Here is a 13,962-nt window from a genome sequence, read left to right as displayed (position 1 = left end):
CCCTCAACCCCCCAAAACAACAGGAACCCCACCCTAAAAAGCCCCCCGAAAACACGAAAGTGAGTGAAAAGTCTGAAAACTGAAAAACTTTTTCGCCATGGATTTTGTCCAAAACACTTGATTTCGATATTAGATCTTCCCAGCTATGCCCCAGACCCCTGCAGCCACTGGCAAAAAAGCTGAACATCCCCAAACAGGTAAAAAGCAAAAATGCTAAAACTCGTACTTAGAAATTTTTTTTAGCCAACCAGTCAACATCGGTCCAAACGTGCTCTGCAGCTAGGCCCTAACTCCCATTTCTCACCATTGATTTTCTTCAAATCACTTGTAATCAAAATTATGCTATCCCAGCAGTGCTCCCAGACCCCAGACCCTCCCCAACAAATCTAGAACACCCCCAAACAGCCCCCCCAAAACACGCAATATTGCTAGACCTCAGTTTAAATTGTGCCAAAACGCTGTCTGCAACTAGGCCCAAACCCCCTTTTCCACCATGGATTTTCTTCAAACCACTCGCAATCAAAATTAGACTATTCTAGCAGTCCTGCCAGTCCCCACGACCCACCCCCACAAATCTAGAACAACCCCAAACAGCCCCCCAAAAACATGCAATACTGGTATGTTCAAAACATGGCAAATTGCGCTGTTCACAAAACATTGCTGTTTTCAGCACTTCTACTACTTCGATCCTCTTGAAACTTACCTGGACAGTCACTTGTTCCAGCGATTCCCAAGAATCTCAGCAAGGCAGAACAAAATCGAACCACTGCGCTCTTTGAAGAAGAAGAACAACAACAAGGTCTACGACTAGTTTTCACCCAAACACACTCACCAGCAAAACACCCAAAAAGGCCAAAATTCTGCCAATTCTGGACCAAAGAACACCAAACCACCCTAAACCTTGCCAACATCATTATGAACGATCCTGCATCAGGCCCGAGCCCTAGACTCAGCATGAACCATACCAACTTAAACCCATAAACACTAGTAAATTGCACTGAACCCTAAACCCTAGATATGCTTTGTCTGTCTGTGTCAAAGAGCCTAGGTATGCTACATCAGGAGATGCTTCACTCAGTGGTGCCTGCCTTGACCGTCTGCATGGCCCTGCCAGAAGCATGGGCCAAAAATCCGTTCCTCTCAAGAATTTGCGATTTTTCTGTAATTTTGCGAGATTTGCGAAATACCAAAAAACAGCACATTTCCCAAACATAACGGATGTTTGGCCCAAGCTTGAGGCAGTGCCATGCAGACGGTCAAGGCAGGCACCACTGAGTGAAGCAACCTGATGTAGCATACCTAGGCTCTTTGTCAGACAGACAAAGCATATCTAATTGTATGCAGCAAGCCATATAGCCCCAATTTCACATGAACTGCTGTCTGGAGTGGACTCTGCCTGCCATAACAACAGTACACTGCCTCGCCCTCGACCCCTACATACCACGAATAGACAGACATTTAGTTCTGCTGTAGTAGTTGTTGTAGACTGGTTTACTTGTTTGCCACTCACGAATTAGCCATAGTTGTTCCATAAACCGACGCTGATGATCCATCCATCCCAGTGAGTGACTGTAAAGAAAAAAGATATATTATTTATTCTATCATCATCAAGTGAGTCCGCTCCAAGGACATTTTGCATATTGTGAAATGCAACATAGTGGCCCCTGAATTTGAAGCACAATTTGAATTAATTAAGGTAAAAAAAACAGAGTAGTTGACATGAGTTACAATTACTGTGTAAAAGATGAAATAATAACTAAGACAAGACATATGATTCATCATTTCATGCACAAAAAACAAACAGCAATTGGTTTCATCAGAGCCAGACAGCCATTGCTATCCACTGCATGCCATCTTCTCAATTATTTATTACCTGTTCTACTTTTTGTCCGCATCTTCTTCGGAAAGTGAGGGCCCACAGGGCAGCCTCTTCTGTCAATATCAGAAGTAACTCTGTCAGCAATCAGCAAGCATGTAGTCAGTCAGTAATTTCAGTCCCACTTGAGGGGACTCGTCATAATCCATCCATCTGCCTTGAGGGAAATGGACAGGGGGAGTCTGGAGGAGGAGTATAGAGTAAGCATGGGCTGAAAATTCGTTCCGCTGGCAGAATTTGCGGATTTTCCGCGATTTTGCAATCCGCGAATCTCGCGAAGTCGCTGTAATATCCGCGAAAAAGCGCGGACAAATTTTCAGCCAAGCACTTACAGGGTTACAGCAGCAGGTGCAAAAGTTGAAGCAAATTTTTTGTAACCTTTTACAAAAGGGTTACAAAGAAATTAACTTCAACTTGGGCACCTGCTGCTGTAAGCCTGTAAGTGCTTCCTGGCGCCTCGTTGCCTACTTGCATCTATTCTCTGACCCTGCTCTGACCCATGAAGCAGGGTCAGAGAATAGTTACAAGTAGGCAATGAGGCGCCTGAAACGAAAATTAAACCTCAACTGGAAGCACTGACAGATATAAAAACAAGCATTTGCAATGAAATAAGTCTAGCATTAGGAAAGTTTGAGCTATTGGTCTTGTAAATGACAATTTTTTTTATTCATGTGTTTATGTCTCTTGGTGTCCTAAAGAGACAAGGGTCATTACTGCTGGTCCCTCCCCTTCATTAGAAATTAAATCCTCCCCCAAAGCTATACTCACTAAACCCGGCGTCGGAGAACCAGTGGGTACTGGGGGTTTCTTTGGGCACTTAGGGGCATATGTCCCACCTCATGACAGTGATAGCAGGTAGGGACCCCTGTTGTCCCTCCTGCACCTAGGGGCAAGGTTGGTTTAGGTTTAGGGGGCTGGGACCCTGCCCACCTTTGGCTGTGGTATCCACAATTCCTCTCTGGACCATGGTACTGGTCCAGCGGTCCGCCTCCTATGCAAGCTCAATGGGGTCTGTCAGCTAGCTGTCTAAAAGATGCTGCGCAGCTCTGGAACACATAGACTACTCAAGTGCTCCCAACCAATTAAATTTAACAACCCCTTATAATCAGTTACTTTGCTGCCCTTCATCCATCCTTCCAGTGCACGTGTGTACAGATTCACACACTCCATCCAAGTCTCAGAATCTTTCTTCTTGGAGTTCATAAACTGTAGTCTATACTGTTTTGGAGTAAGTCCACCTTCATATTGGGATAGGCCATGGCACCTGCTAATTCTAAGGGCTCTAGAGCAGTCCTCCAAGAAGCCTCAAAATGTTTCCACAGGCCGCCTCCCAATGCTGTTCAGGTACACCATTCATTCTCAACGCAATCTCATACGAGGTAAACCAGATATAGATATCCTCACTCCTATTATAATTCTGTACCAAATCTTTTGGGATATATACTTTACCCCCCTGCACTGGCTGTGCGCTGCCACCATTTGAACCAGACTTCGCCTGCTTGGCCTTGATATCCAGATCTCTCATGCTCAACTCATGAGCCAAAAGCAATGTATTTTCTTTCAGGGCACAAGCAATCTTGCTCTCTTCTGCCACCTTTTCTTTCTCTACTTTCAATTGCTTCATTTTCATCCTCATGATTTCCAATTCATGGTTTCTCACTCTTTGATTCTCCTCTAACTCTTCTGGAGTGTACCCCTTACTGGAATGGTTGGTAGCTGCCAGGTCTTGAGAGTGTGGTGATTCACCATGATATTCATCAATTCTCTTGTGGTTGGCCGAACTCCTCGGGTTAGGCCATTCATAGTATGTTTTCTAAGGATAAGGCCTTGCGGTGTCCCATTGAAGGGCAGGGACACCATCAACAGATTTGGGGAGTCTTTAGGGGGACTGCAGGGAATGCAGCAGCACCCGGGAGTGTTTTATTTTTATAAAAGATGTGCTTAATCTCCCAGGGGATTGAATCACTTACCCTGTGATAAACGCTCCACTCCTAGAGCTGATAAACACTGCTCCTGGAGCTGCTAATTAACTCTAGGGTTCAGGATCCCTGGTGGTGGGTGGTTCTAAAACTACAGTAGGAGCATAGCAAAAGTACAAATAAGACTCTTTAAATTCATGTTATTCAATTCATTGCTTTAACGATAATATGGAAGATTCAAAATGCAAGGTTTGACATATAAAGAACAGTACCAAATGTTGGCAGTGGTACTATCCCTACTGACTTCAATAGTGGATTATGGGACTGAATTGATGATTAATAGTACCCCAATTGATGCCAATGGTACTGCAATGGTGAGTTTTAACATGTTTCTGCTATTACAGATATGGTTAGATCAAACACACAAAAGGTGATGGGAGGAATGCATACAATAAGTCTAACCACAAGCAATCGCTTTGGGTAGCACTCCAACTAATCATTTATTTGCCCACCAACCACGTCAGGTTAGACTCAGCCATATGTAAATCAGTGTTGATCCTGCTCCAATAACAATAGTCTTGCCAAGCAAAGTCCTTTCTGAACCCAGCAACCCAAGACTGGTTTAACTTTGATTGGGCCTCTTCAGGCAGGGGTAACTTGAATTCACTGTCACAGTGAGAAAGGGACCTGTGTCTGTGCATACTCATGGCAACCCATGGGGTAAAACAAAAACACACAAAAGTAGATGGTATGAATGCTTGTGATCAGTCTAACCACAGACAAATCATCCAGGGTAACACTCCAACATATAATTTTTTTGCCCACCATGCCACTTCCGATTATCGGAACAGTCCAGCCCAAACTGTCAAACTAGGTCTTCTTTTAAGCAGAAAACAAGTGGCCGAAGACTGGTTCTTGCCCGAATGGACCTCTACAGATGGGTGTAGCTTTGTTCCAGTGTCATAGTGAGCCCACATCTGGGCATACATTGGGGCACTTAGGGCATTACATACAATACACAAAAGATTATAGGAGTAATGCTGGCAGTAGTAGTAAATTTAACCCCTGGTCACCACTCAGAGTAGCACTCCAACCCAAGTGGAAGAGGTGTTGCGCAGCGGCCAGGGCGACTGACGCTGGAACCCGAGGCTCACGGTTCAATCCCCAGGGCCGGCAGCAGAGCTGCCCAGCACCATGTGACTTTGGGCAATAGCTTGCTTAAATTTCCCGAGGGCCCCCATCGCCTTGACACCTTCGGGTAATTGTTCGCACTTTACAAATACTGGACAACCCTTCATTATTTTTCCTAGCCTTATTAGACCCCTTCAGATGGGAGTAGCTTTTTTCTAGTGGCATAGTGAGCAAGGTCCCATGTTTGAGCAAAGCCTTGGCTTCTTAAGTTGCTACATAAAACAACCAAAAGAGGATTCTGGGACTGCTTACAATAAGTATAAACTACTGGAAATTGCTTAATGTAACACTGCAACTCTTCATTCTTTGTCCACCATGTCATCTCAGATTACACAGATCACTATGCAAATCCGTCTTTGTCCTGCTCCAATAGGAAGAATCCAGAACAAACTGCCAAGTGAGGTCCTCTATGAACCAGAACACAAGCAACTCAACAATAGTTTTAGCCTGATTGTGGATCTTCAGTTGGGTTTAGCTTAGTTCCAGTGTCACAGTGAGCAAGGGACCCATGTTGGGCATACCATCACCTAGTGTTACATTAAACACACAAAGAGTAATAGGATGCATGCCTGCAATACATCTAACCACTGTTCAATGTTCTTTTACCCAGCAAAACACCTCAGATTGGTCCTGCACCAATAGAAACAGTACAGCCAGAACTGCTATGCCAGGCCCTCTTTGAACCTGAACACAAGCAACTCAAGCCTAATTTCAGCCTGATTAGGTATCTTCAGTCTGGGATAGGTTGGTTCCAGTGTCAAGATTAGCAAGGGAGCTACATCTCAGTGTACATCTGACCACTTTGGGTATTACATCAAACAAAAGAAAGGTGATGGTAGGAATGCTTGTAATATGTCTAACTACTGCCAATCGCTTAGGGTAGCACTCCAACACATGATTCTTTTGCCCACCATGCCACTTAAGATTAGACCCAGCCATATACAAATCCATCTTGCTGTGCTCAAGCAGGAACAGTCCAGCCTGAGTTGCCAAACTATGTTTTCTCTAAACCAGAAAGCAAGCAACCCAAGACCCACTCAGGACAAAAATTGGTTTTGCTTTACTTGTGCTGCGGCTCTTGGGATGCTAGGCCTGGCAGTTCGGGTTGAACTGTTGCATGGTATGCAAAACAATGATGAACTGGGATGCAGCCCAGATAACCCTCAGCATCCCTGGTGGCACAAACGCCGCCCACGCATGCCGGGAGGCGCATAAGACCAGAACGGGGCTCCTGCGACGCACGGGCATGCCCGGGTGAAGCCCGGGTCAAGGGCGGGCCCGTCCTGCGCCCGTCCGCGGCAGGAAGAGGCTGGGCTGGGCCACCCCTCTGAGAAGTTCGGACTATCCATTTCACCATTCTGAGCAACTCAGCCCATAAGAAGACCTAAGGTACTGTTTAAGAGCACTAAGTTTAGTGCCTGGATTGTTTACCCTACTAGGTTGTTTGAAAAAAAGTAAAAGCGGAAAGGGGTGGCTGTCACATTGGATGCCTTCTTAGTAAGAGCAGAAACTCTTCTAACCCATGAAATTCACCTGACAAAACAGCGCCTTTCCCTAGATCCCGCCATATTACAGAGATACCTTGGGGGCTGTCGATCAGGAGTTTTCCCCGAGCACTGTCATAAGCGCCCTATTTAACCCTACCCCTTCACCATCTTCCTCTAATGTGATAATGAGTACACCAGTTCCTCAGAATTAGGCTACCAGGGCCAGGGTAGCAAAAAGTGTGACCAAATGTAAGAATGAGCCCCGGGTGGACAAAAGAAAGCGGGATACTGGGACAAGAAAAGATAAGGGCAAGGAAAAGAAAGGTACCCTTTCTCCCTTAAAAACTGCCTCTGTTGGTATGCAAACTGAGTTAATTTCACCCCCCTTAATGCAGAATATAGTTAACACCAACACAAAGGAAGTCATGACTGACCATCTTGTGGGAGTAAATGATCTTGGACTTGGACTAGGAGAAGCTCGAACTGGTATCTGCAATTTGGCTGAAAAGAATTTCTTTTATGTTGTGGGACAAAATCAGCCTGCGAGAGTCTGCAAATAATACCTTAGATAGTAATATCATGGGTGAGCAACCAATTGGAGAGGAAAGGGAAGGTATAAGGTTAATGAAGGGTAGTTGTTCATCTGCTGTCCAAGAAGGGAATACTGTAAAAGCTAATAACAAATCAATTAAAAAAAATACCAGGGGAGACAACTTGGGTGTAGCATCTGCAGGCTCAAAGGTAATAGCCACCCAGAGTTTACAAAAAGGGCAAGGAACACATTTGGATAGGAACAATATTGTTAGTGCCCCTATCAGACACCAGAGAGGCAGTGAACCTAGGGATTCTATAGTTCATAGACATTGCGTCTCCCACCAGCATCATGCCCTTACGTTTTGATTTTGATCGGGGTCCCAGGACTGAGGGTTGGACAGAAAGAAAATTAAGTTGATTTAAGAAACAAAACCGTTGACTGATTGGTTTGACATAAGAACTTTCACCCAACAGATACTAACGAGATCCTAATGGTCAGGAGAGTAGGGTGGATAGGGCATTTAACTAAGAATATAAGAGGTGACTGTATTGTGGTTAATTTTTGTAGGCCAAGGTGGTTCATTATCTGCTACGCCATCATGATGCAACTTTTACACCTAAAACGGACATTAGTGCACTCCCTTAAGGATATTTTTATAGGCCATAAGGGGGGAACAGAGATATGGGATTTCTACCAGTTATACAAGCTAATAGATTTCAGGCACTGTCAGACCTAGACTCTCAGGATTGACAACTATCTGAAACTGGGCAGGACAAGGCTTGTTTAAACACCAATAATGATATAAGATCTAAAACTAATGAAGAAGACATAGCTGTAGCGAACCATGGTGATATCCCAACTGGACCTTTGGAGATAGGAATTCTAGCCAATGAATATGTGGTTCCTGATGTGCCTTTTAGTACTCACCTAAGGTCCGTGACTGATAATTCTAATAGCACCCAGAATGAGAACGCTCGCAGGACTGGTGGAGGGCCTTTAGAGCACAAAGCAGATTTAAACAAAATGCATGATGAGAAAGAGTCCATAGAAAACCAGGGCAAGGAAGTTATACCAAATTACAATTTAGTTAGCAATGTGGGCAATAATTGTGAGTATGTCCAATGACCAGAAAATAGAAGTGAGAAGATAAATAATGATCCAAAGAGCGAAGAGTGTAAAACAAACATAAAGCTTACCTCTTGGAACATTGCGGGGATTAGGAAAAAACAAAGTGATCCAACATGGCAGGATTATATTGGGCGGAGTGAACTAGTCCTGTTTCAGGAAACATGGGCTGTGGAAAACCCGCATAAAATAGTTTTTAACACTTTTAGTGTACCTGCCACTCCCTCAGAGAGAGGAAGACCCTTGGGAGGGCTTGCTATTTGGATACAAATCAATTTAGGTGCCAACTTTAAGCAAGTTTATTCTCCTTGTAAAGATATATTGGGAGTTAAGTTTCTGGCCCTAGACAAAAAGGAAGTTTATATTTTTTATGTATACAGCAAACCAAGTGCAGCAAGCAAAGAAGTGGATGTCATCGAGCATCTGGATTACATTTTAACCATGAATAACCAGAGTGCTCTGATAATCATTCGGGGCAATTTTAATCATAAGTTCAAACCGGTGGCTTGTTTTGAAAACATCTTCGAGGATGAGGATAGGGCAAACAGTATTCCAGCATTGGAAAGCAGCCTGATAGTGTCTTGTATATGTACTGTAGCACAGATGTTGAGACTGGTTTCAGCCCACGAATTACGTGCCTGCAATGGGCGTCTACCTTCCGATAGCCCAAATTGACCAACATTTAGGCGTGGCAGTTCTAAAAGTTATATAGATTATATATTGGTTTCTATTTCATTCTAGTCCATGGTATATGATCTAGCAGTTGAGGAAAAAATAGAGAGCGATCATTATCCTCTGTGTCTAACGCTCTCTGCTTCCCTTTTTCAGCTAATTCCTTTAGGGAGAAGTGACCCTAACCACACTCCAATTGAGTCTGTACTTACAAATAATCGCAAAGCACTTAAATGGCCTGTGGTATTAGGGAACGAAAACACTATCAAAAAGATTTATGATATTTATATAGAAATAGTCTCTCCATATATTAATCCACCTCTAACAGAGATACCAATCATGCAGATGCACGATAATATGGTAGAGGGACTCAAACCAAACTTGAGTAAGACTTCAAAGTCAATTAAAAAGGGAAGATCTGATCTAGATTCTTTAGAAAACCCATGGTACAATAAAGACTACTGCAACGCTAAAAAGATTTGATTGAGACAATAAAAAATAAGGATATGGTAATTCTGAGGGGAAAAAGGAGGCATTACAAGGAGGAAGGAGGTATTATCTAAGTCAAGGAAAATCTGGGATGATAACATCTTGTCCGAGCTGATAAACAAATGTAAATCAAACGACCAAGCTATGTTTTAGCGTTTGATATCTAAAGATAACATAAAAGGGGATTGCAACATGGATCTTTTCCTTGATGCCAATACCTGGGTAACCCATTTCTCACAGATTTACTCGATCACTAATAATGACATAGATCATAATCCCGATTAAATTTGCCAGCTATTCATGTGAACCACCCTTGTGTTTTAGCATTGCAGACACATTAGTAGCAATTTGTGCAATAAAACCAGGGAAGGCACCCGGGCCTGACAAAATACCAGGTGACCTATGGAGACATGAGAAGGAGATATGGGCTCCCTAAATCAACCTTCGAATCAATGTTGTTGCATCAGGCGCACCGATTCCTAAAACGTAGCGGGGTGCAGAGATTGCAACTATTTTTAAAAAGGGTAACCGCCGAGACCCGTCGCATTATCGGCCAATTAGTTTAATCAATGCCTTATAAAAGGTATATGCACGTCAAATTTTAAACAAATTGAGCATTTGGATTGGGGAGAATACCATTTTAACCAAGTACCAAGCAGGTTTTAGAAAAAAAACTAGCACAATCGACCAGGTCTTCAGATTTCTCTGTATAATTTGGAAGTATATTACAATTAAGAAAGCGCATTTGTATATTGCCTTTGCAGATCTTAAGGCAGCCTTTGTCCTCATATCCAGAACACTCCTGTGGAAATCTTTAAGAAATCTGGGTGTCCCAGGGGAAATCCTCACACAGATCGTTAGACTGCACAAGGGTAACTACGCTAGGGTTAGATGGTGGGCAAATGGCAAACTCACAGACCGTATACAAGTAAATAGGTGGTGTAAGGCAAGGATGTGTGCTGGCCCCTACTCTGTTTTCATTGTATGTGAATGACATCCCTGAATTTCTCTTGGGTTGCGAACACGATTCTCCCAAGTTGGGGGGTACCAGTAACAGCGCTTCTTTTTGCAGACGATACGATCTTAATAACTAAAACACCTAAAGGTCTGCAAAACTTACTTAATACTCTCAAAACTTACTGGGAACATAAGGGCCAGGAAATTAACTCTACCAAAACAAAATATATGGCAGTTAACCCACACAAATCCTTTAAGAAAAATGTAACTGTCAAAAATGATAGGATAGAATATGTGACACATTTTAATTACCTAGCTATCACTCTAGACACTAAAATAAACTGGAGACCACAGCTGGACAAGAGCAAACAAATTTTAATCCAACATTCAGTCCCAATAGTGAGGAAGCATGAGGGCAGCCAATCAAAAGCTGTCTCTCCTGCACTGGCGCTATATAAATATGAGGCACAATCTGCTTGCCTCTATGGGGCTGAACTATGGGGTCACGCAATAAAGAATACCTTTATGGTACAAGAGAATGCATTCCTTAGGAAACTGTTAAGTATTCCAAAGAGTGCACCCTTAATACCTGTAATAATGGATTTAAATATTCACCGCACTGATGAGCATGTAGCTCTACGACCATTATTGTTTTGGGTCCATCTGTGGTCAGCAGATGAGCTTGTCCATTACAGGGAAGGCCTAGAGGAAATTTTTAGAATCAAAAATAGTACAAGGTTAGCATGGTTGAATCATATCCAGGAGTGGTTTTATAAACCGGGATAAAAACAATTTTGGGAGGATCATGAGGGTCGGATTGTTGAAGCAGACCTTTGGACATTTATTCAAGATTCCCTGTCCCATACCTCTAAGCTAGGCACCTTGTCCATAAGGTTCCAAAACATAAAGCCAAGTAGCAAATCTGAGTCCTTTTTGGACGAAATACAACCGCAGCTTGCTAAATCCCTTTATCTTCACTTTCGCTACGGTATCCTTCAGATCAATGCAAACACTGCTAAATGAGTACGTAGTATAGGTGATGCAAACAATGGTTGTTGTGATATCTGCCACACAGGTGCTAAAGAGAATGAACTGCATGTGTTATTCTTCTACCCTGCCTACATTTATACTAGGAGGAAATGGATCAAACCCATTTGACGGCTTTTGAGTTTTAGATCCTGTAAAGAAACGTAAAGAATATTGCAAACAGATGCTACACAATCAATTGTGTTTAGTGTAAGCAGATATCTTTTTTGTGTAGATCTAATAAGAAAGAGAGGGGGACTAAAATTTTAGATATTGTTCAAAACAAGTGCGTGTCAATTGAATAATAGGCACTCACCTAGACGTACATTTTCAGTTGATTAGCATGGAACCTTGCACATATCTTTGATAGTTATTAAATGCATTTTATAAAGTAAGCATTTCCCCTTACAACTTGAGATTTGAAGTATTATTAGCACTGTGAATTTATTGTAGGATGGCCTTGTTGAGGGGATTTTATCTTATTTTTATTTATATTTATTGCTTTTTAAAACCTTAAGTAAATCCTTGCTATTTAAATTGTGTTTGGTCGGGTAGGTTATGTTTAGATGTTTTTATGTATTGTTGTATGAATATTTAATATAACATGTAATCTTTTATGATTTTTTAAATCGAAATAAAGATTATTGAATTGAATTGAACGGATGTACCACACTTTCAGAGTGGGATTACACTGAATCAATCCCCAAACAATTGTCTAAGCATTTTGATATTTTTTACCATTTTGAGATCCACAGTGAATATGTCCAACTAATAACTTACATTTTGAAGAGCATTTCTATAAACAATGACTTAAAGGAAGACATGAAGACATGGGGGACATTGTACTGCAGGGGCAGTCTTTTAATTGCTCTTAAAAACTTTGTGTAATGGCTCAAAACCCAATTATTATCAGTGCATAAGGGTATAGTCCCTTCTATTTGTACTAACTGTGAATTAATCTTCCTATTTTATTCAAACTTTGGATATTTTGGGCTCAAACCACAAAGGCACGTATGAGTCTGTGAAATAGTACTACTCGAATACTACTTTATGTACTGCAAACTCTCTTTGTGAATAGGACCCAACTTGTTTTGTGAGTGAGCAGACTAATAAAGAAATTTAGTTCATGATTAGACATGCACATGTGCAACCTGAATGATTAAAAAAGCCACCATCTTTAAGTGGATGTAATGATGTGAAAACGTTTTAAACTATGTTAAGTTGGCCAAACATACTCTACACATTTACATATCACCAGCCTGTATGCGATGATCTACTACATAACTCGATCCACTGTCCAGTGATGGAGTGTAAAACACTAATTACTTGGGTAGATCAATATAAATGCCTACCACTTCTGGCACTGGGATCCAGCATGGCTCATCTGAGCAGGCCTTAACAATCAGGCACGTTTTTTATATGTGGCCAGAGTCTCAACTTGATAGGTTACAATTGTTTGGCCTTACTAAGATCTATGTGACTAACGATATAATGTTTGGCTAAGAGGAATCCACATTTAGAGGACCTGCGTGTACTCTGCTCATACATATTTTCTCATATAATTTCAAATCATCAAGGGCCCGATGTAGGTAAAAGCGATTTTCCGATTTCAAAATACCGAGGCGGTCCGAATCGGTATTCTGAAATCGGAAAACGAGATGTAGGGAAAAATAAGCGATTGAATACCGATTCGGTCGGCATCGGTAATGAGAATCGGTACGTTCCGAATCGGCACGGGCCGAATCGGAAAGTACCGAATCGGCTAACAACGAATCGGAAATTACCGATTCGGCTAACACCGAATCGGATAGTCCTGATTCGGCTAACACCGATTCGGTAAAAGCCGAATCGGTAAAATCCGAATCGGCAATCATAGATTCGTAGCCATGAAAACACACCCATGGCGAAAAAGCCCATAGGAATGCATTGAAGAAACCGATTCGGTAAAATACGAATCGGATAATACCGATTCGGATTTTACCGATTCGGTAATATCCGAATCGGTAAAAGCCGATTCGGCAAAAGCCGATTCAGCCAATGAGGTGGCTCCCCCTCCCCCACCCAAACAGGGAGTGGCAACCCTGGCAGGTGCAGCTAATTAAGAAGTTTCTGGAGAGCCAGCCTGAGCTCAACACTCACAGTTAGCAGCAGTGGGAGTAGGAGGTTGTCAACTGTAGTGAAGAACATGGCAGAACAGAGCGAGAGCCAGAAGTCCTCCCAGAAGAGGAAGCCGAAGTTCACCACCACCGAGCTTCAGGTGCTGGTCGAGGAGGTGGTGAGGGTGCACCGCCAGCTGTTTGGAAAGCTGTCCCTCAATGTGCCAGACAGCACCAAGAGGAGGATCTGGGCAGAAATCGCCCAAAAGGTGAATGCTGCGGGTGTCACCCCCAGGTCCGTAGAAGAACTCAAGAAGAGATTCTACGACATCCGCAGCCTCACAAAAAGGAAGATGGCAGAGATCCTGAGGCAGGCTGGAGCCACTGGAGGAGGCAGGAACCCGGCGCCACCCCTCACCGAGCTGGAGGAACTGGTCTCCAGCACCATTGAGAGGGAGAGTGTCAGTGGAATTGGGACCCTGGACAGCTCTGCGAGAGCTACAGCTACAGGTAAGAAGCATGCGCATCATGACACACCCTACCAGACACCTCCCCATTAGACACAATGCATAGGCAAACCCCAGCACAG

The sequence above is a fragment of the Lissotriton vulgaris genome, chromosome 1_1, assembly GCF_964263255.1.
Source record: "Lissotriton vulgaris chromosome 1_1, aLisVul1.2, whole genome shotgun sequence".
Classification (NCBI taxonomy): Eukaryota; Metazoa; Chordata; class Amphibia; order Caudata; family Salamandridae; genus Lissotriton; species Lissotriton vulgaris.
The sequence above is the reverse complement of the archived record's forward strand: the minus strand, read 5'-3'. Positions refer to the sequence as shown.